Raw genomic sequence first — 27,462 nt, 5'->3', positions numbered from 1 at the left:
TAATTATTATAATTATTAGGACTAAAATGAGATTCAGAAATGGTCTGCAACAAAAGCATTCATTCACTACATGGCTTTAGGAAATATAGCCAACAGAAAGCAATTAAGTAGTAAAGAAGACATGGTGGAAATCCAGGTGTTTTCCAAAGCCATCATCATTTCTAATCCATTTTAGATATATTGAGGATTCCAGTTTATGTCTGTCTTTAGTCAGTCATGTGACTTCCTAATACTCTTCTCAGCCCTTAGAGTTTCAGGAGATACTCATAACGACATTATATGTGACTTGACAGAAAACATAAATAGTATAGTTTGATAATGCTAATGCGGTATGAAATGGCATAGTCAAGGTAATCACTAGCAGTTCTGAATCCTACATTTGAATGTGGTTAAAAGAGGACATTTTAGGTTGTGTATATTTTACTAGAATAAAAATAAAATAACTACATGGGACTGTACAACATAAACAGTGAACCCCAAGTTAAACCGTGGACTATAGTTAATAGTACAATTATATAATGTGCTTTCATCAATTGTAACAAATGTACCAAACCAAAGCAAGATGTTAAAAACAGGGTAGCATATGGGAATCCTTTTATACACAATTGTTCTGTAAACCAATTAAAAAAAGGAAATATAGGTCCTTGTCTTTTTATATTTTATTCACATGGAAATTAATCCTTCTATTTCCATAAGGAATCAATGACATGATGCTACTAGACAATAGTGATATGATAAAAATTGAGTGGAGAAAATCCTGGAGATTCTTTAGAGCCAGCAATAGCAAAAAGAAACCTCGCCCTATTTCCTCTTTGAATGCCCTCTTGAGTTTCCTCTTGATATCTTTTGAAATCTGAGATCCCCACAAAAGGAGCTGGCCCAGATAGTCGATCAAGCCCCTAGTTTATTACATGTGATCCACTACAAAATAAAGCCCACCTTCCCTAGCCTACCCCTATAAGAGAGGGGAACTCCCTCCATTCAGTAGGAATCAAGTTAACTTCCTTTTGCCTATAAAAATTGTTGGCCATCCCTAGAACCCCAAAGGTATTATTCTTCTATTCTTGAAGTCATCTGGCCTCCTTTGTTGAAGCAAATCTTTGGTCCCAAACCAAATGTTGCAAACTCAACACTGATTTGTCTTTGGACAGATAATCACTGAGTATTGACAGTGATTCTGGTGCTGTGCTCACTGCATCAACACCAATACTTTCTCTTTTATTATTCAAACAATCCTGTAAAACATTCTAATGTGCTATTACCATTTTACCAACCAGCAGCCAGCTTAAAATGGTGATGCACTTGGGGAATAATGCAATTTGAGTGATTGTCATTGTCTATTTCATTCATTTTATTTTTAGTATTTTCAAATGGCAATACAATGCACAAAAATTAAAAGTACTGAAGACAACCAGGTTTACCAAATCCAGTAGCAAATAATGGTATTTATTTCTTGGGCATGTTTTTCAGAGATATTTACAGATATGCAAACATAACGTATAGGGTGTATATAAGAATTTATACATGCGTACACACACAGGTATTGTTTCTAGCTACTAGAGGTCACCAGCATTCCTTGGCTAATGGCTACTTCCTCCATCACTCTGATCTCTACTTTCATTGCCACATTTGCCCCATCTCCTTCTGTGATAGCCCTGCTTCCTTCTTTCCTTATATGGAACATTCTGATTGTATTGGGACCACCCAGATAATTCAGGACAATTCGCCTATCTCAAGATGCTTTCATTAATTACTTCTACAAAGTATTTTTTAGCACATAATATAATATATTCCAGGTTGCAGTGATTAGGACTTGGACAACGTTGGGAGGGGAAGACTACCACGGTGAGAACGGATGTTCTTGTCTTCGTATTTATCTGATCTTTGGGTTTCTGAAATCTTTTGAATCTATTGCTGAATGCCTTTCAACCACTTAGATAATTCTGGGTAATATCTTCTGAAATATTCATTTATCAACATCCTCTTCTGTCTTGAACTCCAAGATTGTATATTTATTAGTGGCATTAATGACACCATCCATGTTACTTTCACTTATGGTAGTATATTCTCTCCATATTCCTCTCTCAATAGTTTTTTTGCCTTTATTTTTTTAATGTTACATTAAAAAAATATGAGGTCCCCATATACCCCCCACCCCCTCACCCCACTCCTCACCCATAACAACAACTTCCTCCATCACCATGGGACATTCCTTGCACTTGGTGAATACATCTCTGAGCACCGCTGCACCTCATGGTCAATGGTCCACACCATAGCCCACACTCTCCCACAGTCCACCCAGTGGGCCCTGGGAGGACATACAGTGTCCAGTAACTGCCCCTGCAGCACCACCCAGGACAACTCCAACCCCCAAAAAATCCCCCACATCACATCTCTTCCTCCCACTCCCTACCCCCATCTCTCTCAATATTTTATATTTACCTATATTCCTGTCTGCTAATCCTCATTTGATGAAGTCAACCAGCTTTAAAACTTATCTTTTGACCTCTTAATTGCAGTGATGGTGTGTTTCTCTGCGGCGGCTTGCTCGGTCAGTAGAGGTGGGGTCTGGCTGCGGACGAGGGGTCGGTCCAGCTCTGGACGAGGGTGGGACGAGGGGTCGGTCCCACTTGGGACGAGGGGTCGGTCCGGCAGCAGACGAGGGATCGGTCTCACAGGGGTTGCGCGGTTCGGCTGACGGGGTCGCCCGGAGAAGCAGGCGACGAACTGGGGACAAGGGAGGCCAGGCCCTTGTCGGGGGCTCTCAGGACTGGAGGGCGCACAGCAGAAGAACTACCGCAGAGACAAGGTAAACACGCAAGTCCACCTTACTGAGGGAGAGGCAACAGTTTTATAGGGGCTGGGGAAGGCTGATTGGTCGAAGCCACGCCCTGCTCTGATTGGTTGCCGGCGAAAGGTCAGTGGGCGGTACTGGACGGGGGAGGGGTGTTGGTTAGGGATTGGCTGTCGCTGTTGCTGGGGGAAGGGGCAGGGTTTAGGGATTGGTGGCTGCTGTTGCTGGGGTGGAGGGCAGACTTGAGTTTCCCGCTCACGCCTGGCTGTTGCTGCTGTCGGGGGAAGGGAAAAGGGCGGGCTGGATTTTTCCGCCCACACCTGGCTGTTGCTGCTGTCGGGGGAGGGGAAGAGGGCGGGCTGGATTTTTCCGCCCTGCGCCTGCGCAGGGAGAAAGAAGAAGAAGGGTGCCGCCCCACAAAGCATCGGGTGGCGCCATCTGGGAGGAGGGGCGGCTGCGGAAGCATGGCTGCCGAGAAGGGGAGACCCGAGGGCACTCTGCGCCCATGCCGAGCTTCCTTCAGGGGTGGCGGTGGGCCCGACCAACCACCCTATTATGGGGGCAGCAGATTTAGGCCTACCGCGGCCGCTCCCCTGCCAGGCCAGCAAACCACACCTCAGCCCGAGGGGTGACCGCATTTCTCATTTCTAGAGTTTAAGTTTGAATCCATTATCATTTTTAGAGTTCAATTATCTTAGACATTCTCAATTTTGTCATGGTTCCTTAAAGAGTTAATAGCATTAGTTGAAAGTTAGTTCTCTCAGTTTTCAATCACATGGACATTTCTTCTATTATATTTGCCAGTTTTTGGATAAATGCTGGAGAACGTGTGAAAATTATGTATCACGTACACCATACGTATCATATCACGTACACCAGATGTATCACCCACATACGCACCATGTACTCCCTCTCTCTGTATATATCATATACTCTGTAGATCATATAATATACATACATCATTGTTGAAGTTCTGAAGTGCCTTTCTTTTGATGCCCCCACACATATAAGACCTCCACGGTCCTGACTGGAAAACTCTTTGGGGAGGAGTTCATCACCTATGGTGGTATTTGAACTCTAATTCCAGTCTCCCTAAACCTACCACTTCCCTTAAATATTTAATTTATTTGATAACTGGTATTTTAAGCTTAATATTTTGCAGGTTTTTTTTAAACCAGAGAGGTAATGAGAAAACATTTTTTTTCCAGAAAATTCAATTGCTTATATTGTGATGACTTATCTTAAAAGGTCCAATAAAAATCGATCACTGTAATTTTGTTAAGTACAAGGAAAACATGCTTGGGGCATTACCATAATTTTATTTTATTTTTTTAATGTTTTATTTTTTATTTATTTATTTTTTAATTTCTCTCTCCTTCCGCCCTATCCCCCCGTTGTCTGCTCTCTGTGTCCATTTGCTGCATGCGTGTTCTTCTTTGTCCGCTTCTGTTGTCAGCAGCATGGGAATCTGTGTTTCTTTTTGTTGCGTCATCTTGTGTGTCAGCTCTCCGTGTGTGCGGCGCCATTCCTGGGCAGGCTGCACTTTCTTTTGCGCTGGGTAGCTCTTCTTACGATGTACACTCTTTGCGCGAGGGGCTCCCAAATGCCGGGACACCCCTGTGTGGCAGGGCACTCCTTGCGCGCATCAGCACTGTGCGTGGGCCAGCTCCACACGGGTCAAGGAGGCCCGGGGTTTGACCTATGGACATCCCATGTGATAGACAGACGTCCTATCCACTGGGCCAAGTCTGCTTCCCTACTATAATTTTAGAAGTAACAATTTCACCCTCTAAACAATTTCCTCCCCACTAAACACATATGAACTGAACAATCAACAATCATGGACAACCATCTTTAAGAGTTTCTTTGAGCCCTACTAATGTAATATTGCCTTGAATTACCAGACTATGTTAAAACTTTAGGGATTTTATAACATATTAAAGTAGTTGTATTTTGCTGACATCTTTGAATTCAGCCTGTGAATTATTGCAACTTAATAGCAAGTGGGTTAATTGTACGAGAGAGACAGAATCTGTATTATGTTGAGAAAGAAGAGATGATTTCTCAGGAAGCATGTAAAGATTCAAATATTTGGTAAAAATAGTATTACACAGATATTTAGTGAGGGTTCTGTGGTACCTTAGCACATGATACAATAGGACTCCTTGCCAGTTAAATTCCTTGTTATGGCAATATAAAAATGATAATGGAATATCATACAAAAGGAAAGTGGATGAACTATGACTATACACAACCATGTAGATTAATCTTTTTTTTTTAAGATTTATTTTTTATTTCTTTCCCTTTCCCTGCTCCCTCCCCACCGTTGTCTGTTCTCTGTCCATTTGCTGTGTGTTCTGTGCCTGCTTATATCCTTATCAGTGGCACTGGGAATCTGTGTCTCTTTTTGTTGCATCATCTTGCTGCGTCAGCTCTCCATGTGTGCAACACCATTCCTGAGCAGCTGCACTTTTTTTCATCCTGGGCAGCTCTCCTTATGGGGCACACTCCTTGTGCATGGGGCTCCCCTACGTGGGGGACACCCCTGCATGGCACGGCACTCCTTGTGCACATCAGCACTACATGTGGGCCAGCTCCACACAGGTCAGGAGGTCCTGGGTTTGAACCCTGGACCTCTCATGTGGTAGGCAGATGCTCTATCCATTGAGCTAAACCCACTTCCCTAGATTAATCTTAATAACATCTAGTTTAAAAAAAAACACAGTAGTCTCTCTAGCCCATATACCATGTTTTAAAAATTCCCCCAAATAAAGCAACAAGCAATGTCAATAATGGCATAGACCAAAATATTTAGTGTTTTAAAATTAATTTTAAAAAAATAAAGGTTACATAAAAATTACTGAGGGAAATACCTGGCATTAGTGCACAGCAAATCCGTTCTTTTGGTTTCATCACTAACAAAAAGTGCCTCATCATAAAAATGCATTTGGTTTTTAGGGTGCCATATTGTTTAAATTAGAGGACTGACATTGAATAAATGAATGCATTATATCGGTAACAAATGTCATTACATTTACCAGTTTTAACACAGGTGGATACTGAACTTCCGTTCGTTAGTCATTCCAGTGGATCTCTGAGTTTTATATTCAAATTTTTAATACAGTTTTTGAGTTTTGTGTGACTCGAATTTTTAATCTTTCTGTAAAATACGTAACTTAAATGAACAGATTATATGTGTATCTTTTCTTCAGATACCAGATTTGATATAAATGTTGTAACATAGGTGTGTAGATAGCAGATCCTGGATGGAACTGGCTTTTTTACTGAGAAGAATGAGGACTTAATCCAAACCTGTGTCATATCTGTGTGCACACCCAATTAAACACTGGAAATAAAATTTGTTTTGGTGAAAAAAAAATTCAAGTTATCGGTTACCCCAATTGCAGAGTTGGACAGATGGTTAAGAGAAACACCCAGTCGTTTCTACAAGTGCTTGGTGATACTCTCATCTTGAGCTGGACTGGGGGGCATGGGTGCCTATTCATTGTTGAAAGAGGGGTGGGTGGATGGGTAGATAGATGAAGAAGATAATAAAAGAGATGGAAGCATAGAGAATGAAGCCAAGGAATGATGATCATTTCCAGAAATAGGGTGATTGCAGATGGAATGGGTTAAAATTCAGATGAGGTCACACTCATGTAAGACAGGCCCCCAACCCAATATATTGGAGGAGACACAGACACGGTGGAGAAGATGGCCATGAGCCAACAGAGCAGAACTGGAAGGATGCATCCACAGGACAAGAAACAAGGATGGCTGGAAAATACCCTAAAAGCTACAAGAGGCAAGGAAGCATTCACCCTGAGTTTCAGAGGGACGACTGGAAAAGACTGAATCCTCCTATTCTATAATATTCTATCAACTGCTATGCCAAATATATTTAGATTTTTAAATATCTATTTCTTATTTTTAAAAGATACATAGACCACACAAAATAGAGGAGATTCCCATATGCCCCACTCCCCATGCCCCCCACTTTCCCCATATCAACAGTGTCTTTACATTAGTGTGGTACATTCATTGCATTTGATAAATACATTTTAGAGCACGGCTACACAGCATGGATTTTAATTTAAATTGTAGTTTACACTCTCTCCCAGTCCATTCAGTGGGTTATGGCAGGATATATAATGTCCTACATCTGTCCCTGCAATATCCTTCAGGAGAACTCCAAGTTCCAATATTTTAAATGTTAATGATCCATTATCCATTTTCAGAACATTTTTTTTTCCAGAAGACTATCAATGTTGACATTTCTAAGATGAGCTTCTCAAATGAGTTTATTGTCAGAATGGGAATTAACTCAGTAATTGATGAAGGGTATGATTAAAAGTATTTGTTATTCAAGAGTCTGAATATTACTGATAATCCATATAAATAAACATCTTTAAATTATATACACATGTATTTGCAGTAGCATATGGCACCTAGAGCAAACATTTCATTTTAGAGAGTGATTTTTACAATTAGAGAAATTCTTCTCCTTTTGTGATGATATATTCATTTGCTCACATTGATATATTTTCTAGAAATTTCCAAAGAAGACAATTACTGCAAGCTGAGACTTGGATGACTTCTAATTTTCTCTTCTAGAATCCTGAAAGAACTGTAACTAGAGGACCTATATATGCTATTTTTATGTCATTGGTGTCTAAGTGTATAGAAATTTGTAGTTCCTTTTGCTCTGTTGTAAATGAATTAATAATTCCCCAGATATATTGCTTAATAAAGTTGTTCAGAAGACTGAGAAGATTCTTGAAATTAGTAAAATATTTTTCTCTATTTCTGGGCTCTTTGGGAAATATTTTATACTGAAACAAGAGCCCAGGAAGGGACATTTCATTCTTCTGACTTTCACATTGCTGAAACTACAGTAAAAACAGCAGAAACCAAGACAAGAATTTCATCCATTTTCCCATAGATGAGAAACAGGTCTTCTCTTGGCCTGGTTTAAAGGGGCAGCTTAATGCTACTCAAATAGCTGCCCAGTATCACCAGACTGGGACCAGAAGAGCAGGGAGATGGTTGGAAACACGGTGGATATTCCAATATAGCTAATGGGTGACGTCTACAAAGGCTGTGACACAATAGTCGATGCCCACCCCAAGTGGCAATGCAGAGTGTAGACAAATAAAGCCAGGTTAGCTCAGAGCATGGAGTGCACAAGAAACAAGGGAATTCTTCAGATAGACTCTCTGCGGATGATTGGGCTTAAAATGGACTTCAAAGCAGACAGGAGAAGAGATCCTGAAGAAGGCTTTTGTGGAAACCACGCAAATGAAGGTGGAGTTCATTAGGGTAACATTGTTTTGGGGTGACAACTATGCTCATTTCCTCTCTACCCTTCCCAGCACATTTCTGGATGCAAATTAACTCTTCTCCCACCTGTTAGATGAGGCTATGGGCTTTCCCTGAATTAGGAACAGGTAATTCACGGAACACAAGATGCAAAGATGTTAATCCATGGTTCTTGAGTTTCAAACGCCCCGCATGGCTGAATGAGTTGGAAGAGAACACAAGTGCTTCACCCTGCACAAAGCAGATAAACATTCCAAAGACTGCAGGGAGATAGGCGAGTTATCCAGGTGGACAGAAGACATGTTTTAAACTGAAGGTCCCTGGAAAACACATCACCCTGGCCATTGCAATCCCACCTCTGAAGACCAGGCTGCGATGATGATATCTTAGAAGACCTGATAGCCACAGGACGATGCCAAAGCCCTTCTTCTCCCTACGAACAATCGGGTAAAATGCTAGAGAAGACAGTTAGTGCAAGGAAGTGCAGTGGCTGAAATAAACGTTCAGCCACTTAGTGGAGGCTAAAATATAGAAATTCAATCCACCCTTCTAGAAAAAGATGTTTATGACTTTGAGCATTTCTGGAATGATGACTTTACCCAATAAAATCAGCATTCCCTTTGAAGCCCATCCTTCCATGAACCGTGTTTGATTATTGCATAGTACAGATATCACTGCACCCCCCCTTCCTTCGTTTTCACACATTAGTGAGCTTCTAGGGATTGCGATTGGAAGGAAATCCTATTGCTAAACCTGTTAAGTGCTCATTTTCAAATTGCTGATCTGCAGGAAAACTAGTAATGGACCTAGGAGAGGAGGGGGGAAAACTTTATAAATGGCAAAATGCAAATGACTGACAAAACTAATATTCAAGATGATGTTGAACTTACTCCTGGGATTTCCTCAGAAAGCCACACTCAGAGTTTTGCCTCTGCCGAATGTTTCCAATACTGGGTTGGTAATTAGATATTGATTCCACCTGTCAATGGCTATTCTACTTCCTGTCCTTTTCAATGAAATGAGAAATGTATCCAGTCAAAATTAATCCTGAAGCCAAATCCAAGTGAAAACATTTTATTTGCATAATGTCTGCAGTGGAGGAAAATTAACCTAATTAGAAATTGAAAGGTGAAGATAAATTTTGAAAGTAAATTAGGTTGATAAGAAATCTAATATAATTTGTCTCACTCACTGGTTTTTCTATGAGAATTTATGTTTGCCTCCTGGGGTAAAATAAATGTCAGCAATTCAAGGGGAATTGGGCAGCCTTATTTCTATCATCTTTTACTTGGGAGGGGGGTTGATGAGATGTAAATGGAACAAGATAGAAAGTAAGATGTTATAAAAATTCTTATTTAAATTTCTTCACACTGTTTTTTTAGAGTTGCTTTTGTGTTCTCTTTTCTATGCAAAAGAATAACTTTCAACAGTGTTCACAGCCATTTCTTTCATTGGCATATTTTTCTTCATCATTATAACCAAGCTGACCCTTTCATTCTGATCTTACATTTCATTCATTCAATCGTTTATTTAACAAATAATATAGGTATTCTGTTAGGTATAAGAATTCTGCTAGAGACGAGGGAAATATAATGGAAAATGTGATCCCTGGAATTCAGATTCCAAGAGCAGAATAAATAAATTAGTGCTATCTACTCCCTATATTTTATATTTCCTCCAAGAGAAATGTGTAGAGCATGCAATAAAATGTAAGGTCACAATTGCGAAGGCCTTCTGGAGAAGTCAGGGAAGTATAAAGAGGAGTCAGTATTTGTGATGAAGGGTTTTCTGTTTCTCTGTTGTTTTTGGTCAAAATCTGGTGAAATCATTCGTGAAGGAGGACAGGCAGTCACAGATGGATGTGCTGATACCTGGTAGTATATGAATTCTTGTTCCCTTTGTATCTTGCAAACGTACAACACGTGCTGGCAACTTGTGGTACTGAAGTTAAGTACAAATGAGGTTCATGATGCCAAATGCACTTCAACCTGAAGCAATGAAACTGTTGGTAATTTGAGTCGACCCTTGATCATGTAGCGTGCACACACGTATATACATATATGTATATACAAATATATATGCATACATGTATATACAAGCACATATTTTTAAATGGATAACTTTTAGCTAAAGGATTTTCTGCTTATAAAAAATAAAGTTTTCAAACTTGTAAATATATTGACTAGATTTTTTTTACATGTGTGGTGGAGATAGGAAAACATCAATTTGAAATGAAAAAAATATTTATTTTATTTCCTCAAGCCGAGGGTCTCTCTGTATAAAACATTATCATAGCAAACGACACCATTTGTGAGCCAAAAGGATGCAGGGATTGAGGTTTTGATGTCAAATCCTCAGAGACTCAGGAAATAAACATTTTCCATTGTGTCAATCACACCAATAAGGAATCTAACTTCTATGACTAACATGAAAGAAAAATGAAAACCCCGGTGGGATCATTCGACTCAGTGAAGCTATGTGGAGAAATAGATCTGCATGAAGAAGAAAGAAGTGATTCTTCTTTCCTATTAAGGATAGATATTCCCATTTGATGTATTTGAAAGATGCTCTTTAAACATCTGCAAGACATTATAGGATTAAATCTTACAAATGACACCACAATTCGGCAAAGCCCTCAGTGCTATTTTAAGATTTAAAAGCATTTAGGCTCACATGTGTACACAAAGCAACATGCATTTTTAGCATAGAGATGGTTAGCGGAGGCTATAGCTGTATTATACTGGTTGGGGAGCTGATGATTAAATGTTTAGGAATTTTGTGAGCTGCCTTGTGTCACACAGGTAGCTTAAAACAATAGCTGGGGCTTTTATACCAATGATCTTGGAAAATGTTACAAATCAGAGTTGTTGGTGTTTTTTTTCCCCCAGAGCTATTGACTTAAAACATTTCCTGGCATAGACCAGCATCAGGCACCATATTTAGTTTATTACCCGGATTTCTCAAAGCCAGAGTTAATCATCACGTTATGATTACTTTCATTATGTGGGAATGGATTATCCATTCTTAGCCTTGGTATCACTGGGAGAACTTCAGTATGTTTAATTGGTCCAGTAGCGCAATTCAGAGTCATGGCAAAGGCCGCTACATCTGGTACATGCCAAGATGATTCGATTTATTTCTTCCTGCTCCTGCTCCCAAAGCATAACTATAAACCCTGGAAACAATGCAAGAGACAACCAAGGAAGTCAGAAGAGTGGAAAGGAGGATGGCAGATTAGTTTAGTGCCACGGAACTGTAGGATCAACACAGTAACCAGTGCCTTATGATCTTTCCCCCTCTCCCAACAGAAAAAGGAGACTCTGTTTTGCACTTGCCATCCCCCAACCTAGCAATAGAGGGCAGCTCAGGCAGGTGGCTTTTCCCAAGGAGATTCCCTCTGAACACTGGGCCGGTCCAAAACTACTCACAAAGAGATTCCTAGCAACAATAAGCGACGAGGGGGAAGGTTTTCCTTCCTTGCCTGATCTGAGAATCCCCTCCCCACCCAAAGACACCAAGTGCCAAACCAGAATCCTACCACAAAAGCAAATTACAAATAGCTAATACGGAAGTAACTCATACCCAATAAACAAGAGCCTTAACAACCAGGGGATATTTGGCAATCACTTGTCTTACCAAGGACCAGGATACATTTTACTTGTCATACCAGGAATATCACAACTTCAGTGACAAAAGAGATGCTAAGACAAAATGATAAAAGACAGCCAACACTGGGAAGCAGCTGTGGCTCAATCCGATGAGCTCCCGTCTACCATAGGGGAGGCCCTCGTTCACGTCCTGGGGTCTCCTTGTGAAGCCGGGCTCACCCACATGCTGCGGAGAGCCACCCGGCACTCAGATGCCATGGAGATCCAACTCTGCAAGGTGATATGACAAAAAGAAGGGAGACAAGCGAGAACACAGAAGAGCCCACAGCGAATGGACACAGAGCGCAGACAGCAAGCAAGCCACAAGGCAGGAGGGGAAACAAAATAAATAAATACAGACAGAAGAACATACAGCAAATGGACATGGAGAGCAGACAGCACGCAAAAAGCCACATGAGGGTGGATAAAAAATAAAAAGTCAACCAACACTGAGGTGAATCAGATGTTGAAATTATCTGTCAAAGATGTTAAAGCATCCATCATAGGAAAATTATTCATGAAGCCATTGCAAATTCGATTGGAACAAAAACAGCACACTTTATGAGAGAACAGATGTTATGAAAAATAACATGGAAAACACAGAGTGGAAAAAGCACAAAATCAAGTAAACTTACTATGTTCTATAGCAGTGTGGAAAGGACAAAGAAATAGATCTCAACCTTTAACGAACGGTTTAATGGTACTTTTCAAACAGAAAGGAAGTTACAGAGAAATTTTGGAGCTTTGGGAAACATGAAAAAGTGATAGAAAGAACATAAATATTAGCAATTTTAATAACCTATCTTTCCCCTCATGGTTTTTCTAAATGATATTTGATATTTGAAAATAATTATACTACCATCTGATACTGATGACAATGACATTTATAAGTGGAGAGGGTGAAAGGACTTAAATAGAAGGTTTCTACTTTTCACTGAAAGTGGTAAAACAATGATTCCAACAGACTGTGATAAATCATATGTGTATATGTTAATATCCAGAACCACCACTAAGAAAACAACACAAAGAAATGCACTCATATACACTGTTCATTAAATGAGGTGGAATCCTAAAATTATTCCAGTAACCCAAGAAAAGGGAAAAAAGAGAAACAAGGACAGAGGAAACAAACAAGAAACAAAATAAAAAGTAGACTTGAGCCCTAAAATATTGATAATTACATTAAATGCAAATGGCCCAAATACACCAATACAATGGCAAAGATTATTTAGAAAATATGGTCCAGCTATATGCCTTTTATCAGAAACTCACTAAAAAAAAATCAATAACATAATTAAGTTATGGTAAAAGGATATAAAAGATATGCAAGGCAAACTAATAAAAATTGGGAGTTGCTATATTGATATGAGATAAAGTAGACTTCAGAACATAGGCATATACTACAATGAAGGACATTATGCAATGACAAAACAACCAATCTTCTAAGAAGTCATAATGATTCTAAATGGGTATGTCACAGCAACATAGCCTTATATGGTTCTGAGGGGAGGGAGAGGGAAGAACTGGTGTAACATGGAGTACTTTGGGAACATTAGAATTATTTTGCATGACATTGCAATGATGGATACGGGTCATTACACATTTTGTCAAAATCTATAAAATTGTGTGGTGCAAAGTGTAAACTATAACGTAAACTGTAGTCTATGGTTTGTAGCAATGCTTCAATATGTGTTCATCAATTTTAACAAAATTACCACACTAATGAAAGACGTTTTTAATGTGAGAAAGTCTGGGAGGGGGTGGGGATGGAGTATATGGGAATCTTCTATATTTTTTATGCAACATTTATGTAATCTAAAGCTTCTTTAAAAATAAAAAAAAAATTAACTAAAAAAATACATGGAGCAAAACTGAAGGAACTGAAAAGAGAAACAGACAAATCCAAAAACATACTTGAGGACTTAAGCACCGGCCTCTCTACAACTTCAAGAACTGCTAGAGAGAAAATCGACAGATATAGAAGATCTAAGCAATGCAATCAACTAAGAGGTATAATATATATTAATAGTACCCTCCACCCAACAAAAGCAGAGTACAACTTTATCAAACACCTGTGGAATAGTCACTGAGACAGACTACATGCTGAGCCATAAATAACCTGCATATTTAAAAATAATTGAATACATACAGAGTGTGTTCTCTGATTATAATGGAATCAAATGTGAATTCAATAACAGAAAAACCTCAAAGAATGTGGAAATTCAACATCACACTTCTAAATGACCCATGGTTCAAATGGACGTCTTTAATTATTTTAAATACATAGAGTTAAATGAAAATAAAAATGCAACATGTTAAAATATGTGGGGTGATGTTAAACAGGGTATATATTAGAAAAAAGGAAGTCTCAAATTAACAATCAAGAAATCAGAATGTCAAGAATAAAATAAACCCAAAACAAGCAGAAGGAGGTATAATAAAAATTAAAAAAAAAAAAGACACAAAAGTAGGGAAACAATAGAAAAAAAATCAATGAAATGAAAAGCTGGTTCTTAAAAACTAAAATCAATAAAATGTTAACATTTGAGCAAAACTGGCCAACAAAAAGGGAGGGAACTGGGGAAAGCATGCACAAATTGCTAAAATCAGGATCATGGTAGATCCTTCAGTCATTTAAAGGATAATAGAGGAATAGTATGAAAAGTTTTACGTATTAATTTAATAATCATAACTTAGAAGAAATGGTTCAGTTCTTCAAATACCACAAACTATCAGAACTCACTGAAATGAATAAATACCTGAATAGTCAGATTTCCATTAAAAATGAATTCATAATTGAAAATATTCCCCCCAAAAAATCTCCATACCCAGATGGTTTCATTGGAGAATGCTATCAAATGAATAAACATTTGGCACAAATTCTATTCCCAATTCAGATAAAAGCCTTACAGATACAAAGAAAACTGCAGATAACTTTCATAGTCTTTTATGAAAATATCCTAAACAATATTATAGAAGATCAAACCCAATAAAGACCTTCAAACACAATGATCAAGTGGTATTTATTTCAGGAAAGTAAGATTGGTTCAAAATTTGAAAATCAATGAATGTAATAAAAAAACATTGACTATAAAATCAATCATGGCAGAAAATAATTTGACAAATTCCAAATGCATTCATGATAAAAACTGTTGGCAATGTGGTTGATGACTATGGTTAATAGTACAAATAGAAGAATGTTCCTCTATCACAAGGTTTTAAGAATATGGGGACTCATGCAAAAAATACAACGAATGCAATCTACAGACTATAGTTAACAGTAATATTGTAACACTTTTACAGCAATAGCAAAGAAGGCACTCTATCAATTCTAAGAGCAAATAATGGGGGTGGAGTATAAGGAAGTACGGGATTTCTCCTTTTGGATTAATGAAAATGTTCTGAAATGGACTAAGCTGATGACAGCACAACCCTATGATGAAACTGAGAGCCACTGCATGTACACTTTGGATGGAATGAAAAAGGCAGGAAACTGTCCTTAACAGTACAAATATGAGAACATTCTCTCACGAATTACAGCAAATGTACCGGGCTAATCCATGGTGTTATAGAAGATAGACTGTGGGAAAACACACCCTGTGTAAGGTAAGGACTATAGAAAGCAGTAGCATTAAAACAATGTTCTTTCATCATTTGTAACAATGTAAGGTGGTGGTGGAGGTGACATATGGGAATCTTGTATTGAATGCATGCTTGTTTTATTAACTCACAACTTCTCAAACATAAACAAATAAAAAACTGTTGGCAAACTGGGAATAGAGAACTTCCATGAATTGAGAAATAGAATCTTCAGAAGAAAAATCTAGAGCTAACATCACCCAATTACAAATGACTGAATGCCTTCCATCCGAAACTAAGAACAAGGCAAGGGCATCTGTTCTCACTGCTTTTATTCGATATAGTACTAGAAGTTCTAGGCACTAACGTAGGCAAGAAAATAAATTAATCCTACAGATTGGGAAGAAATATACCCCATTTGCAGCTGACAATTGTTTATGTGGACAATTCTAAGGAATCTACCAAAAAAAATCCTTAGAAATAACACGCAAATTCAGCAACATTGGAGATTACAAGAACAATTACACAAAACTCAAACTCACAGCTATACGCTAACAATGAACTTTGGGAAATCGAAATTAAAACCTACAATATACAATCAACCCCAAAGAATGTGACATACTGAGGCATAAATCAAACAAAACAAATGTAGGATCTGAATGCTTACAATTCCAAAATGCTGTTGAAAGAAATAAAAGAAAACTTAAATAAATGGAAATACATAATGCATTGATGGACTAGAAGACTAAAAGTAATAAAGATGCCAATTCTCCCCAAAGTGATCTATAGGTATTAACACATTTCTTTTTTTTTTTTTTAAGATGTATTTATTTATTTATTTATTTCTCTCCCCTCTCCCCTCCCCTGCCCCAGTTGTCTGTTCTCTGTGTCTGTTTGCTGCGTGTTCTTCTTTGTCCGCTTCTGTTGTTGTCAGCTGCACGGAAATCTGTGTTTCTTTTTGTTGTGTCATCTTGTTGTGTTAGCTCTCTGTGTGTGTGGCGCCATTCCTGGGCAGCTCTTCTTACAGGGCGCACTCCTTGCGTGTGGGGCTCCCCTACGTGGAGACACCCCTGCATGGCAGGGCACTCCTTGTGCACATCAGCACTGTGCATGAGCCAGCTCCACACTGGTCAAGGAAGCCCGGGATTTGAACCGCAGACCGCCCATGTGGTAGACGGACGCCCTAACCACTGGGCCAAGTCCGCTTCCCTAAACACATTCCTTATCAAAATCCCAGCAACGACTTCGGCAGACATAAAATAACATGGAAAGAGACAGGTCCTAGAACAGCTGAAACAATCATGATAAAGAATAAAATCAGAAGAATCATGCTGGCTGACACTACTTAACACTAAATGAGAGAATATACTATTATCAGCAAGATGGACATATAAATCAGTAAAATGGAATAGAGAACCCAGAAATAAATCCACATAAATATGTTAAACTGACTTTTTGACAAAGCAATTTAATGGAAAGAGAACAGCCTTCCAAAAAATGATGCTGGAACAACTGGCTATTCCTAGACAAAAAAAATAAATGAACCTCAACCCACAAACTTTGTATAAAAATTAACTCAAAGTTGATCACAGTCTGCAAATGTAAAATTTAATTATTTTGGAAAAAATCATAGCAGAGAATTTGGGAAATGTAGGATAGGGTAAGATTTATTAGAATTTATACCAAAACCATGGTCTGTAAGAGGAGAATTTGATAAAGTAGTACTCGTGTAAATTTAAATTTTATTTTTGGTAGTAGATCTTAAAACAGGCAGCATGATTTTTGTAATGTTTTTTCACCCTTTCTTTGAGATGACAGTAATTTTAGAGGATTTTCTGCTAACAATCAAAGCATTTTTATTTAAACATTAATTGTATTACTTCATTCATATTCTCATCATTCTAGATTTGGCCACTATTACTATAGTTTCAATAATGCAAATAAGCACATTGTTTTTCTAGTGGAAGTACATTTAAAAAGGCTTCTAGTGAGTTTATTTGGAATTAAAATTAGATATATTTGGATGGTCCCTAAATCATAGACAAACACTGCTCTGTATAATAAGAGAGATGAATACAGCAAGAAAATCTACAGGTTTAAAGCACTCAATATTATTGAGAGTATCCTTCATTGAGGATATACTCTAAGATGTGCTTAGAATTTAATTTTTAAATGCTTTATGTTAATGATAGAAGTTCAAACTAAACCGTTTTCTCTTGATTTGCCAATCCTCTTTTGCAAAGGCTCAAATTCTCCTTGGCTCTTTTTGACCATAGAGTGAATTTCTCAAGGGTTTGTATATTCAAATCCTAACTGCTCTTCCTAACTTCTTTTTATGGAAATCTTCAAAACATCCATCTCAACTGTTCCTTAGTCATCAGAAAGATAGCAAGTGGTTTGGCTCACTTTAGGAAACAAGTGAACTTTAAAATATTTACCGTGAAATATTTTCAATGAAGTGAACGATGGTATGCATTCTAATGTCATAGTGGTGGTACCCTAAATTCAAAGTGTCCATAAAAGGCCATCTTTCCAGAAAATTCTGTATCTAACTCAAGTTTTTAAGAGGAGTACCTGACAGAGTGAGCACGAATTTCCCTGACACAGCAGATTTTTAATAAAGGAGTTTCCTTAGGGAAATATTTGGAAAGGAACACTGCAAATAGTTCTTATATTTCCATTTATCTCATCATCTCAAGGTCTGTGTTTGCATGAGAACTAAATGTTCCACAATACCCCATCTCCCGTGGATTCCTCCTTCAAAGGGCTTCAGGTCACACACAGGTTTTCCTCTCCTCTTGAGTTTTCTCTGTTCAGGTTCAATTGGCAGCTAATTTCATGATTGAACATATCTGTGTTCTCCTTTAATGAGTGAATTCAGCTCAGTTGTTTCTTGAAGGCACTACCATGCTTATGATGGTCATGTCTTATGCTACAGTGGTTTCTAAACTTTAGGATTTTAAGAACCTTAAAAAAAAGTAAACATCCAAGTCCAATCGCTCCCTCCACCATGCAAGGCAGGGAGGGAAGCTTCTGAAACAATATACACCCAAAGCAATCACAAACAGAATACTAAGCATTTTCAGGTTAATTTGAGAGAAGAGCATTTTACTCTCAAAAATAGGAAGGCGGTAATGGTAGAAAAAAGTCTGGGGTCTCCAGGAAAACAGAACTGACAGGGTATCTATATGTAACTATTACAAGATTTTTATAAAGTTTGATTTACCTGACCATGGGGACTGCAAGTCCCAATTCTGATGGGTAGAAAATCAATGGTGCTGTCGAGTTCCCTAGGAGAAACTGCAAATTGGGAAGTCCACTGAAGGTGATGAATTCTCCAGAGGTGAAGTAGAGAAAGAAATTCCTCATTCTGACTCCAGTTAAGTCTTCCAGCCAATTGGTTGAAGAGTCTCTTCCCATTTGCTGAAGGCTATCTCCGCTGTTGATTGTTGATAGAAATCAGTCCTTAGATGCAATCAACTGACTACAGCTGTCTACAAAATACGCTCTTTGTAACCATCACACCAGCGCTTGCTTGACCAAACTTTAACTTGACACCATAACCCAGTCAAGTTGAGAAGTGAAATCAACCATGCCAAACTTCCTTAACAAAATGTCGCTTTATGAAACATCTGGTATACCAGCCAGATGATCCTAATTTCACTCTGTACATGGGCAAGAGTCCTGTAGGTTTGACCTTTGTGAAATGATGTCTTAAAGCAAAGGGCGCACCTATGGAGACTGCTTAATTCTGTGACTTTTGGGAAAGCTATCAAGTTTGGGGGCTTCAAATCAGACTGGATAGAACTGCCGACGCTTCTCAGAGCCAGATGGAGCAGGGAATCACTGTGGGTTTCCCATGTCCCTCTGTCCTGACAGTGCAGTGAATCTTCCCTCTTGGTGAGAAGGGTACATCCAGGCAATCTGTTCAGTAAGCAAGCAGCTGCTGTTCCAAGTATACTTGGGCACACACCTAATTCTTGGGTTCTTTGACTCTCTTGCATTACCCCTGTCCCTGCTGATCTTGCCTCTCCCCTCTGTGTAGGTTTTTTCCTCTCCTTTGAAGCCCTGTTATTCTTATCCCATTTCCATCTGACAACTCTTAGGGAAGTCCTAAAAACCCTACAGTTTGCTTATCTTCGGAAGGAACATTACTTGCTCCTCTTCCAACTCAGCCAGCAATCTGACAAGCATCTGCTTTGAAAGAACGCCTTGCTGGCATTTGGCAAAACTAAATCACCTGTGACTTCATTTGTACCCCAGAATGCTTTAAGACTATAATTCTCTTACAAGGCAAATTAAGCCCTTGGTGCTGCCCAAAGCTATGAAGATTTGGGGCACTTGATGAAAAGCTGACCATCCTGGCTCACTCACTCTTTTCTAATGTGTTCAGGGACCCTCCTCTATGGATGTTGATCTATCCCAAACATAGCAGGGAATTGTTTGCCATTGTTATTTAAATCATTCCGAATAAGCCACTGGTAGTGAGAAGCCAAGTTTAAAATGAGGCCTGAGAGATAAGTAAAAATGTTTGAAAAACTTGAAAAATAAACATTTAGAACTGGTGACAACTACATTTGGGGCTGCCTACACCAAGTAAATGCAGAAGGGTAGTTTCGTTATCTTCCACGGCCTAAAATGATCCGCTTTTACATTATTTTTATTTTAGAATAAACAGCTCTAAATAAAACTATAATATTTATTTTACTATTAGAGATACTGTAAGGTAAAAGCTAAAATAATCGTATCTGATTTTATCACATAGTTTTCAAAATTCAGAAACTTTTTTTATGATATTCTTAAGGATGAGGAAATAATAACTCCATTTCCCTAGTTAATGGTTCAGGCCTTTCATTTTATTCAGAGGGAACTGTTATTTTCCCTTACATTTTTCAGGTCAAGCTAGATATTTTCTTCTTCAAAAATAAAGTTCTCTCATTGATATGCTGAGTCATTCTTTACCCATAAACAGCAATGTAGGTGAGAAGCATTAAGTAGAACTAAATCCAAAAAGCAGTAATATAAAACTTAATCAAACAAATACAAAAATCTCCAACTGGCCAGAATATCCCCTCTGCATTTGATTTTCTTGAGAAAAGGACCGTCAGTGTTAGGATACGTGTCATCTATCATAATCCCCCAAAATTTATATGTAATATGAATAGATATATGATATATAGATGGATAGCTGATAGATGACAGATAGATAATAATGGATGATAGATGGATAGATGATAGATGATGCATAAATAGAGATAGATAGATAGAAAACAAAGTGAGATAAATTTACATTCAATCCAATTTCCCATTTTTAGAACATAAATTTGTAGCTGACTGGTAATAAAGAGAAGAAATATAAAATAATGATGCATATAACTTCTGAATTCTCAAATATATTCATCTCATAAATATAGCCATGCTTAAACTAACACTTTCATTTTTCCTTTATCCTTTTTCATGCTTTCTTTTGGAAAAGAGAATATGGATGGTTCCTTCCAAGTCTAAGACAGACCCTGCCCAAATGTGTCTGAAAAACATCATCATTCAGTAGGACATTGGGGAAAATACGCCATCCTCAGCCATAAATATGTCCAGGGGCATTCAGTTTAATTCACAGTGTAGTCTAATGTAGAAGTTATTTCAGAGGCACAAAGAGATGCTAATAATTTCTCCTAGATAGACATTATCTGGAGGAAAATTCATCTCCTTTACCCTGGGCTACTGATTTACTTTCAGGACACTGGAGATGTTTTGAGAGTTTAGTCCCTTCTATTCCTTCACAGCCTGTACTTAGGAGAGGTAAAAGAGGGCATTGCTTGTCCATTTAGGAAATCCTTCTATCTTTCCCGGATGTCCACCTCTCAAAAGAAGATGCTTTGAAGGTTCGTTCCTTCCTCTGAGGATGGGCAAGTATTTCTGTTTTTGGTTGTTATATTTTGTTTGATTTTTAACTGATCATTTGAATCAAATGCAGTTGTACGAAGTACCTTTATTCAGTTCTCCCTAATAGTAACATCTTGAAGGATATTTCCTTTGAAACAGCCAAGATATGGAACATAACAGTCCACCACGTTCTTCCTTTATAGCCATGCCACAGGGTGGTATTGTAATGGTTTATTTCCTAAGATGTGATCAAACTGTTTACCAGATTGGCTGTACCAGATTGCATTCTCATCACAAATGTACAGACGGCCCACTTTCTCCACGTCCTTCCCAGCATTTGGTGGTGTCACTACTTTTGAGTTTAGCCAATCTCATAAGTGGGCAGAGATATCCCAGCATGGTTTTAATTTGCCTTTTTCTTATGGCTAATGATGTTGCACATTTTGGTGTGTGTGCCTCTGCACACTATTGGGTGCAATATCTGTCCAAGATAGTTTGTCGGGTTTGCTGATTGGATTTTGCTTATGTTGACTGTTGAGTTTGAGAAGTGTCTGAGTTTCCAGGCTGCTATACAATTCTGCACAACAGGAACATATGGGCTCACGGTTTCGGAGGCTGGAAGGTGTGGTCCACAGCATTCTGCTTGGCTGGCAATCCCTGGGTTCCTTTGCTTTCCTGTCCTCTCCGTTCTCTTCTTGTTTCCATTGACTTCCAGCTTCTGCTTCTCCGCATGGCTGTGTCTTCATAAAGTCTCCAGCGATAGGAGCAAGACCCAAACTAATTAAGCTGGCCACACCTTAACAAAAAATTACATTGTCAAAGGATCCTATGTTCAACGGGTTCATACCCGCAGAAAAGGATTAAGAACATGATTTTGTCTTTTTTGTGTGTGTTCCTGGGTTACCTAATTCAACTTGCCGCAAGAATTCTTTATATATTCTAGTGATAAGTCATTTGTGAGATATGTGGATTCCTCACATTTTCACAATGTATTTTTAAAATAGCACTTTATTTCTTTAATGATTTTATTGCATTTTAAACAATGGACGTTATGAAATCTGGCTTCTCCACAATTTTATCTTATAAAACCCAACATTATTTTTAGGAGAAATACTTTAAATGAATTCTTTGTTATATTTGGATTTTTTAATTATAAGTAGAAATAAATTTACTTGCTACTTAATTTAATAATTCAATTTCATTCATAGTCTAAAATGAAATACTGTGTATTTTACATTATGTTCAAAGGTAAAGATATCATGAACTTTCAAGAATTCTTTTATGATTCAAGTTGCTCTAATTATATTCCTCTTTCATAATTCAATAAAGATCTTGAAAACATACAGAAGAAAAAAATTAAGCTTTTACCATTTTATTCTTTATTCATATTGTTGAGAAGACATTTTGCCTCATCTATGTATTCACTGGGATATTTATTTACTACCTATTTTTACAGAGAACTTTGATATTAAGTATATGTTTGCATTTGTGTGAATAACATCAATTAATCTGTGATTGCCATTCTCCCTCAATGAAAATTATGACTTTTGATTAAACTGATATACATATTCACATTTGCTCATTTATTGCATCTGTCTACCTACATACCTACTGTTTGATGATTAACTTGAATTTATCCAAATGATACAAGAATATTTCCTAATATGGTAAATAAAATCTGAAAGCCCATCACAATACATGCAAAATTATTGATAAAAATTAATACTATTCCTTAAAAAAAAAAAAAGGAATTTAGAGATAAAAGGAAATACTCTAGTCTGATAAAACTCAACACAGCTTCATACTTGATGATAAAATGGGGAGCACTTTCCCTTCAAAATCAAGCTTAAAGTGAGGATGTCTACCATCCTTAAACATGTTCAATATTTCATGTAAGGTCCTGCGTAGTAAAGGAAAATAAGGTATAAAAATTGTAAAGAAGGAAACAAATATTTTCACAGAGAGAATAATGCGTGAATCACAAAATGCTAACAAATAAGATTTTTAAATCTAAGAGTTGAGCAATTACTTGGTATAATGCCACTCACAAAATGGTAAATACTTTTTTATTTGTTAGCAAAACGTCATACATTTTTTTTTTTAAGAAAACCATTCACAATAGCAACAATGTTTGATGCCCACAGGAATTTATCTTATAAAAGATTTACATGGCTTTGGGAAGTAAATTATAAAATTGTGCTAGAACACATGGAAGGTAAATGATATTATTCCTTATACTTTTTTGAATTTCTGATTATTCATGCAGTGAATTAAGGAAGAGTGACCTTAAATGATTAACACATGTTGCTGTGACAGAATGAAAGTGTAACAAGTTTACAGTATTCAGAGACAAAATGTAGTCAGAGAGGAAAGCATTGTTTGGATATGCAGATCACTCCTTCAGGAAAATCCCTTGCAGGACTTTATATCTGATCCTGTGTAAAATCCCAAAACTGTAATATATTTCTGTCCTATAGACAGATGTTTATAGCATTACTATTTGAAAGAATATACACATTTCTTGATGTTCTTGCATTATGATGACTTTTATGGCGGTTCCTCATGAAATTTTTTAAAAAATGATGTAGAAATATAGGCACCAACCTTTGCCCGGTTGAAGCAAGAAGATGAAGCTAAATGGATTCACATGAGAACCATTTCAGACCTCCAAGCTGAAAACTCTGAAGATGATAAATCAACAGTGATAACAGATGACTCACAACCCAATTAAGAAGTACGAAATTGCGTGCTACATAGAAGCAGAAAATAATGAGGGAACCTAATGAAAAGTCAAGTTAAAGCAAAAACACTCTCGTAGCCATATAATGTAGATGAGGAGATGTGCAATAGTCATATCAAAAATAGGCTGGGGTTATTCTGGTGAAACGTGTCTCCCAACCTACATATTTTTTTCCAGTCCTTTCCATACCCTTTTGTCTATATCATGATTTTCAGGACTTGTTAAGGGAAAGTGAGCAATTTTTCATTATGTAATCTATGTGGGTCATGTTCTACCTCATTCCATAAGATGAGATCACGAGAAAACACATTCTAACAGAGACCATCAAATGGTATGTGGCCCTGGGTAAGCCTGAGTGGGATGGAGGCAAGCTGAAAGCTTCTTTTATTTTATTTTATTTATTTATTTTTTTAAAGGTCATGATCCACTTTTATTTTTATTTTTTTTATTGATTTTGTAAAAATATTACATTAAAAAAACAATATGAGGTCCCATTCAACCCCCACCACCCCCACCCCACCACTCCCCTCTCCCCCCCCCCCTCCCCATTCCCATCATCATGACACATCCATTGCATTTGGTTAAGTACATCTCTGGGCATCTCTGCACCTCATGGTCAATGGTCCACATCACGGCCCATACTCTCCCACATTCCATCCAGTGGGCCCTGGGAGGATTTACAATGTCTGGTGATTGCCCCTGCAGCACCATCCAGGGCAACTCTAAGTCCCAAAGGCGCCTCCACATCTCATCTCTTCCTGCCATTCCCCATACCCATATCAGCCACCATGTCCACTTTTCCCACTCCACTCCAATGCCACCTTTTCTCTGTGGACCTTGGATTGGTTATGTCCGTGGCATCTCTATGTCAAGAGGAGGCTCAGATTCCACATGGATACTGGATGCAATCCTCCTGCTTTCAGTTGTAGGCATTCTAGGCTCCATGGTGTGGTGGTTGTCCTTCTTCAACTCCATCTTAGCTGAGTGAGGTGAGTCCAATAAATCAGATTGTAGGAGCTGAAGTCTGTTGAGGCTCAGGGCCTGGCTATCATATTGTCAGTCCAGAGATTCAAATCCCCTAAATATATCTTAAACCCCAACACCAACTACAATTCCAGTAAAGTAGCATGAAAGTCTTATGAAAAGAGATTCCATCTGAGTCCAGTTTCATCACGTGGAAACACCAGCTCCAAAGAAGGGCCATCTGACATGGCAGTGAACCCCATCTGCCATGACCATAGAGCCCATGGGTCTCTCTAGCCCTCAAAGGAACCAATACCTGGGGTTGTATCTACTTTATCTGTCTCTTAGATTCTGTGAAAGCTTCTTTTAAAGTGCACTAATGAAATGCTGACATACAAACAAGTCCCCTGGGCACCTTGCTAAAAAAGCAGAGTCCAGTTCTGTGGGTCTGGGGTAAGACATGAGGTTCTATATGTCTGACAAATCCCCAGTTGTTGTTGATACTGCTGGGTCAGTAGCATTTCGTTTAGACAAAGTTCCAAAAATGCAAAAGAAATCTATGGTATCAGATGTCAAGATAGCGTATATCATTTGGTAAGTTTAGCAACTAGGAAGAGGAGTAAAATTGCTTCTTGGTCTCTAATAATATTTTGCATCTTCATCCAGATGGTCACTGTCCATACATTTTCATTTCGCGGGGAAAAAAAAGTCCATGTTTTATGCTGATGAAATATACATTTTTCCATAAGTACGATCGACTTTGACAAAACGTTTTCTTTAAATTACTTGTATTTTATTTTTTCAAACTACCGAAATAAAATTAATTTATTTCAAAACAAAGCCTCTCAGCATTGAACATATGCCCTCTCGTGCATTGGGTGCACATGTTTTATTAAGAAACATTGATGGAATTCTTACTCTCTGGTATTCAAGAGTAATTGCATTTCTTGCCTGAAATTCTGCACAAAGAATGCTAGCCAACACTGGAACAAGACAACCGGTAAATCTAGAGGGTGCAACAGAATGAAGATGTGTTTCACCATTACATTAGAATAACATACGTTTTAGCTGGTGGTAGAAAGAATTTAGCTTTGATATAAATGGCCATGCATGCTTTTTCCATATGAATATGGCTATCAAAGAACAACAAACTGATGTGGTGTTTGCAACATTTGCCTTCTGTAAAATCTCAAGCATATCTCCTTACATGAAGGAGATTTTCTGAAATTTGTTCTGAAACTTAGGCATGGGAAAAGCACATGGAAAAGTTCACTCAATTACACATTATTCAACTTTAAAGAACCTCCTCAAATGATCATTTTATCAACTGAAAGCCAAATAATTGGAGTAGTTGCTTGGTAAATGTTGCTTATATACATTTCTCTTTGAAATAATTTACCAGGTTTCAATCTCATAGTTACATGAAAATAAAACTGAGAAGTATAAGCTATGTACAATCATTGATTATTTTTTACATAGACTATTATTAAATGTATTATACAAGAATATTGTATGGCTAGAATAACTCTACAAATCTACATATTTAACTTTTAGTAATTCTTATCTATTAAGGCATAATTTTTAAATCTAAAATTGTAAAATTTGTAAGAACTCAATAAACACATTTGGCTTAATAAAATACTTTCTAAACATTTCTTTTAATTTAGTTGGCTATACATTCACAGGTTTCAAAATTTTAAAAAATTTATAAATGGGTATATGTTAGGAAGTCTTACTTCCCTATATAGCCCCATATATCCAGACCCAGTGACCGTGTTAGATAATTTTGAACATTTTTCTACAGTGATCTGTCATTACTTTATGTACTTAAAATCAAGTATGACTATACATGCAAATAAAATTAACAATTTATATATATTTAAATATGTGTGTGTGTATATGTGCATGTCTTACCATTTATTTATTTATTTATTTATTTATTTATTTATTTATTTATTTATTTATTAAATTTCTCTCCCCTCTCCCCCACCCCAGTTGTCTGTTCTCTGTGTCTATTTCCTGTGTGTTCTTTGTCTGCTTCTGTAGTTGTCAGCGGCACAGGAATCTGTGTTTCTTTTTGTTGTGTCATCTTGTTGTGTCAGCTCTCTATGTGTGCAGCACCATTCTTGGGCAGGCTGCACTTTCTTTCACACTGGGCGGCTCTCCTTATGGGGCGCACTCCTTGAGCGTGGGGCTCCCCTACGCGGGGGACACCCCTGCATGGCACGGCACTCCTTGTGCGCATCAGCCCTGCGTGTGGGCCAGTGCTGCCAGTGGGTCCGTTTGAACCACGGACCTCCCATGTGGTAGACGGACGCCCTAACCACTGGGCCAAGTCCTCTTCCCACCATTTATTTTTCAATTTAAATGTAGAAGATGGGAACCTTGACTTTTCCCCCAGGTGTATCTTGTAAACATTTTCAAATCCCTTCATAGGGTGATTATTCTTTTTCTTGTTTTTAACCCTTCATGAACCTGGGTTGTTTCCAGTCTCCTGCTGTCTTAGTTTCCCGAGTCTGTTGTACCTAGTTACTGCA

The sequence above is a fragment of the Dasypus novemcinctus genome, chromosome X, assembly GCF_030445035.2.
Source record: "Dasypus novemcinctus isolate mDasNov1 chromosome X, mDasNov1.1.hap2, whole genome shotgun sequence".
NCBI classification, from domain to species: domain Eukaryota; kingdom Metazoa; phylum Chordata; class Mammalia; order Cingulata; family Dasypodidae; genus Dasypus; species Dasypus novemcinctus.
This window is presented reverse-complemented; position numbering follows the sequence as displayed.